General features: G+C 37.5%; 1 pseudogene; it reads left to right on the top strand.

Annotated features, from left to right (window-relative positions):
* Nucleotides 1–5,310: 5,310 nt before the first annotated feature.
* On the top strand, nucleotides 5,311–5,706 carry LOC102525171 (protein cornichon homolog 4 pseudogene; annotated as a pseudogene).
* The last annotated feature ends 860 nt before the right edge of the window (nucleotides 5,707–6,566 follow it).

The raw sequence follows: 6,566 nt of genomic DNA, 5'->3' as shown, positions 1-6,566 counted from the left end.
CTTTCCATATTCTTACTTTATAAAACATTCTCTACAGTTTTCCTCCCTTCCTAAATCTCTGAACACAACCTCTAATGATTCAATGAAAGATACATAGAAAATTTGAAGAAAGAATTAGTTGTCAAGCAATCAGTAAAATGAAAAAGATGGACCAGGAGACTAATTTTTGTTTTAAAAAAATCTGAACACACTTGCGAGGACCACAAGGATAGAGATTCCAGGTTTCACCACCAGATGAAAAATTTGGTGGGCATGTGTGTTGTTTAAAAAACAAACAAAACAAAACAAAAAAAAAAAACCTCATTCATAAAATCCTAAAATTTCATAGAAATAAGAAATCTACATAATCTAGTTCACCACTCTCATTTATAGATCATTGCTTCGCCTATATTGTGGGGAGGGGGTTAAAATGTGTATGTATTTCCTCATGCTTGTGTGTCTTTGCCACTCAAACACAAGTAGACAAATGCCACTCTCAACTAAGCCTTCAGGCTCTCCGCTCTTCCATATCCAGTAACCACGCCCCCACGTGCATATGTCTATGTGTGTATATATAACTTGGAAAAATGCATCTTACAGTTTTCTATAGTTTTCTCTGACATCTATCACATCACACAATTAGTGGTTTCCAGAACCATTAAACTTTGCTTCTGGAAGAATACACATGAATCTGTATATTTATACACACAAACAAATATAGTTATGGTGGGTGTAATGAGATAAAATGACTTAATGGTCTTATACTTAGAACTTACCTGTATCTGGTGATGATTTATGGGGAATACAGAGAAAAGAATGCCATGGAAATGTTCATTGTACAGTACAGGTCAGTAGCAGCGCTACGGGACATACCTAGGAATCTAGTCTCTCAGCTCTAAAACGCAAGCCTCCATTCTTACCTCCTCCTCCATAGTACAAAATATCTCGGGAGAACAGGGAGAAAACTCACAGACGTGCAGCTCGAGTACATACACAATTGAGACACAGCACCAGGGAAGGCATAAAAAGTCCTCTGTGAGTCAGATCTGCAGTTGATAGTCTTGCGTTTTCTTTAGTCTGCGTTTCAATGTTCTTTCTATTTTTGTTAAATGTAAGTGAAGGGAGAGAAGTTTTTATTAGAGGTTTCTGGACGAGCTGCTGATTCTGATATGCCGTAAATGGTGCATGGAGATCTTCAGCTGTCAGCTGCTGAAGGAACGGGAAGTATTCTTATATTTGCTGTGACTATTCTCCAAAACTCCCACAAACACATATTTTGAACTAAATACCTTTGCTTTCTCTATCAACTAAATGATGACCTTTTCCCAGAAATAACATAGAATTTCAGAGTCGGTACCTATATTTTCTTTGTAGAACAAGATGGTCAATGAAGCAGTCACTGTGAAAATCTCATGAGAACAATTAAATCTCAGCAATTAAGTTGATGACTAAATTTGGCGGTAGAAAAATGTTAATGACATACTTTCTGCAACCCTTTCTGGAATGGCTCACTTTCTTTTTCCCTCCGATTCCTTTAATCAAAAAAAATAGGCACAAATGATTAAAAATATCTTACAAGTGCCTAGAACTAGGACTTCGGCAGATATGGCTAGAAGGAGCTGAAAAACGTATTATCAGAAGGTCAGAGGTTCAAGCTCTTTTTTCTTCTTTGTAAAAATATTTTAAAACAATCAAAAATATTTCATAAAGTTTTTTTTAAAAATAATGAGCCTGCAAAAAACACATTAAACTCTGTGGCTTCTTGCTATTTCGTTTTGGTTAGGATTTTTTCAATATTTTACTAGGGAAAGAGAAACAATTTATTATTTGTGCTCAGTGACCTTGAGCTCTTAAAATGAGGGCTAAAAATGACTAGGACAAGCAGGAAGCAGCACTGATAAATGAGTCTAAGTATAAAGGTGGGCTTTTGTGGTTGAGTAAACTTCAATGCAATTTTTGATGTGATAGATCTGAGTCACCTACATAAGAGTTAATGCAAAATAGTTATTTTCCCGGTATTGCATAAAAAACAACTAATGATGCAAACATGTCACCCACTCATTTGCTCATTTAACAAAACTCTGAGTACTCTTCAACGTGCCAGGGTTTTGCGAGGTCCTGGAACCACAGAGTAAATGCTCTACCTTTAAGAGATACAGCTTATCAAGGAGTTAGATTCATATTTTAAAATGTCTACGTATTATGAGACAAATGTGAAATGCACAGAGAGTATCTTGAGCACAGAGAATGGAAGAGGGACACCTCTTTTAGTAACGGAAGTCCTAGGTCATGCAAGGTTTTCAGGAGGATCTGACTCCTCAACTGTCACTTAAAAAAACACACCTGGGCTCCCCTGGATAGGAGACAGAGAAGGACACTCAAGGCTTAGGGAACAAACCCATGGAAACAAGAAACCCTCCAGATGATTTGTTGGTTGTTCTAAATATATGTAGACAGAGATGGGTTTCTCTTAGAATATATTAAATATTGTAAGTTAGAATTTTTACTTTGAGAAATTCAGGAACAAATTTTAAATAGATGCCAGGATAATTTGAAACCACCGTGCAGCTGAGTTTCTTTTCCTAGGAACAAGGTATGATCTTCAGAATACCTGGTTCTATCAAGAAATTCTGGAGATTTCTGAACTCTCCCCTAAGCAAATTATTCTTTGTAATAGACTTTCCACCTTTGATCTACAATTTCCCCTGAAATAGTAGAAGCCGACAGGCTTTCGGCAGAAGCAAGATTTCTCAACCTCAGCACTGCTGACATTTCAGTCTGGGTAATTCTTTATTGGAGTGGGAAGTTGTCCTGGGCATTATAGGGTGTTTAGAAGCTCCCCTGACCTTTTATTCACTAGATGCCAGTGGAGGACTCCCCTCCCTCGACAGCTGTGACAAACAAAATGTCTCCAGACATTGACAAGTGTCCCCTGGGTGACAAAATCCTGCTGGTGGAAAACCACTAACATAAGCTATTGCAGCTTAGTTTTACTTCAGTAGTTTGGTGGCTCAAATGTTTGACTTTAATAATAATAACAATAAATAAAAATATTACAAGATCCCTGGGTGACTTGTGCAGGGGGCATCCAGCCACCAAATGCCAAACCACTAATAAAAGCCAAAAGTATATCAGATAGACACTTACTACATAACGCCCTATACTGATGCTCGTATCATTATCCCTGCTGGTGACATTGTCATTCCATCCCTGGGCACATAAGGCAGGCCCAGCTTCTCCATGTCCTGTGAGAAAACTAGAATGAGCAAATCTCCTTTTCACCTGAAGTGCAAGTCACCCTCTGACCTGTGGTTCTCAGCCTCTCGTGCCCTTTGGAAGCTTCTGAGGATATTTCAAAAATACTGAACCTTTGATTACTCTGCGATGTTCTGACTTAATTTAAATAATACAGATACCTCAGTTACACCCAGAGGTTCTGATTTAATTGGATTTAATTGGTCTGGGGTGAGGCTTAAGTATTAAAGGTTTTAAAAGCTCCCATGAGATTCTGATGCACTGCCAAGACCAAGAAGCACTGCTTTCTGTCCGTTACCTTGGGCTACGAATCATCTTCTTTTTTTAAGCTTAATTTTGTTTAGGGATGTTGGAAACAATGAAATCTTACTTCAGTTATATGTATATAATCAATATATAATTAGTCTTTATTTATGTTATTTATAATAAGATTATAAATATAATATTATATATTTATATATATTATATATATAAATAATAAATATTATAAATATAATAATATGATAAGATATATATATATATATATATATATAAAGGTCATATATTTAGTGTCTTTAGATCTAGGAATTTAGTCTCTGGGATTAGGAATGTATCTTTAGAACAAGGAGTTTAGTTTTTAACCCATTGTTTCTCAAACTTGACACATTAGAGTAGCCTGATATTTGTTGTTTAAAATCCAGACCACAACTCAGAGCAAACAAAGGACAGTGTCTAGGGGTGCTACACCCCAGCAGTTATCTGTGAGGTTCTCCAGGTGATTCCAAAGAGCAGACATGCTCGGGAACCACTGCTTTAAACAGATCTGGAAAGGGATCTAATTATTTGAGCCCAGTAGATAGAGATCATTGGTTCTCATCTTTAGCTGCACAGTAGAATCACCAGGGAGCTTTTAAAACTCCTGAAGCCCAAGTTGCACCCCGAGTCTATTAAGTCAGAATCGCCTAGGGTAGGAGCCAGTCACCAGCAGTTTTTAAAGTTCCTTAGGCGATCCTAATATGCAGTCAGGCAGTGGCTCTGAGACTTCAGCTCACATCAGAGTCATCAGCAGGGCTCAGTGAAGCACAGCTTGCTGGGCTCCACAGCCAAAATGTCTGTTTCAGGAGATCTGCACTGAGGCTCAAGGATGGGCACTTCTAACAAGTTCTCCGTTGATACTAATAGTGCAGATCCAGGGACCACACTTCGAAAACTAAAGCAGTGGTTTTGAAAATCAGCTTAATAAATGAAAAGTGACACGTGGAGAATCAGGTGTAACTTCCAGGAATTTTCTCATTGCTGCCTGTTGCTGAATTATTTTAGTAAATGTAATACTGTTATTTAAAATCTCCACGAGGATACTAATGATAACAATTTTAATTTTTTTCCTGTTTCCTACAGTAACTCTCTTTCATTCAGATTAATTTTCCCCTTTTTATATCTTGCTGCTTTTTATTATTTCTCTCACCTATATGTGAAGATGAGATGAGGGTGGACATGTATGAAATCCAAATTCATTTCCTTCACCCAGATGAGGAGTACCTGTCACTAAGTACAATTTCTGATGATAGAACCCTGATTGCAGAAGGTGTGGCTCCACAAGGGGGAAAACAAACACCTGTAGCAGAGCAGGCTTTCTTTTAAGGTATGCGGACTGTTCACCAAGTGCTAAAGATCTTACCCCTCACAGTACTCTAAGCTATATAGAATCCTGGCTCCCTTTTCTCTGGCCCCAGGATTCATCACGGGAATCTCAGGACTCAGCCCTTCTATGTTAGCGTTACATGTGCGACTTTAGCCAGATAATGAATGCCCGAGTCAACTACCCAGAAAACTCTGAAGGAAGGCACTGGCATTGCTATCCCTTAGTCAATCATTTTCCCCATCTCCAAAAACAAAAGGAAAAAAAAAAGAAAGAAAAAATCAAACAATTTACTCAGAAACAAATCAGGGAATTAGGAAAGAAGATCAAACAAATTGTACAGGAGTAAACTTCACAATTAAAGAAAACAACCAGAGGTGGGTGGGGTGGGAGAGAGGCGGAGAAAGGAGGAGAAGAAGGAGTAGGAGGAGAAAAAGGGAGGGAGGAGGAGGGAGGGGATGATGTTTGTCTTTTCTCTCCTTGACTGTTGATTTCTCAGTGTATTTCATAATTACATTGTCTGATTTAGGATGTGACTAATTTAACACTAGATCATGTTGCTAGAAATTAAACAAGTGGGTGATTCCAGAATTGACTGGCCACACCACTGTCACTGTAGTAATGCTCACTTCATTGCACTGGTTCGTCTTCCTTCTCAACTTGCCTGTCTCCACTTGGAATATGTACCAGTTTGTTGCGATGCCAAGTGGTAACATGGGAGAGCCTGATCCCACAGAAATACACAATCAGGGGCCGCTGAAGTCACAAACAACAGGAGCCAAGTTGAAGCTGGTTGCCACTTGTTCTATTTCTTCATGTATCTTTATAGGTTAATTCTAGCTTTTGATAAATGACTGAAGCTGTAGAAGCTGTGGTTGAAGTTAACCTATATACTGCAGTGCACAACTGAGAGCCAGGGACTACTTAAATCATCCTTAGAGCTGTGACCATAGAAGTATATTTTTCCTCTTTGAACAAAAAACTATCTTTGCTCTATTTTTACCACATGAAATGTTTAAGAAACAAACAAAAAGGTCCAACACATTAACGGAAAGAGGATTCTACAGAGCATTTTCAGAAAGCGTGGGACACTTGGAGACTATCTTGGAATTCTGCCTACTACTCAATCTCAATTTTTGTACATTTATATATATATATATATATATATATATACACACACACATTATATAATATTTCCTATTGGTTCTGTTTCTCTGGAGAACCCTGACTAATATAAAGCCCTGACTAATTTGTAGATAAACCTTGAGCATATTACACTAAGCAAAATAAGCTACTCATAAAATTACACATACTGTATGTTTCAATCTATATGAGATATTTAGGGTCTTCAAATTTATATAAACATAAAGTGAAATGGTAGTTGCCAGGAGCCAAGGGGAGGAAGAAGTGGGGAGTGGTTTAAAGAGTGTAGAGTTTCAGTTTTGCAAGATGAAAAAGTTCTGGAGATTAGTTACACAATGATGTGAATAATACTTGGTACTAAGTACTGAGCTGTACACTTAAAAATGGTTAAGATGAATTTTATGTTATGTGTTTTTTACCACAGTTAAAACAAAATGAAACAAAAACAAAAAATAGAAGCAAGCTATCCATATCTACTTAGGTCTATTGGTTCTAAAATAAACTACAGAGTTAAAATTGGGAAATGTCTGCTGTGTCTTCAATGACAAACGTCAGAGGCATAAGTCAGAAT

The sequence above is a fragment of the Vicugna pacos genome, chromosome 1 (genome assembly GCF_048564905.1).
Source record: "Vicugna pacos chromosome 1, VicPac4, whole genome shotgun sequence".
NCBI classification, from domain to species: domain Eukaryota; kingdom Metazoa; phylum Chordata; class Mammalia; order Artiodactyla; family Camelidae; genus Vicugna; species Vicugna pacos.
Note: the sequence above shows the minus strand (reverse complement) of the source record. Positions and strands in the feature narration are given on the sequence as shown.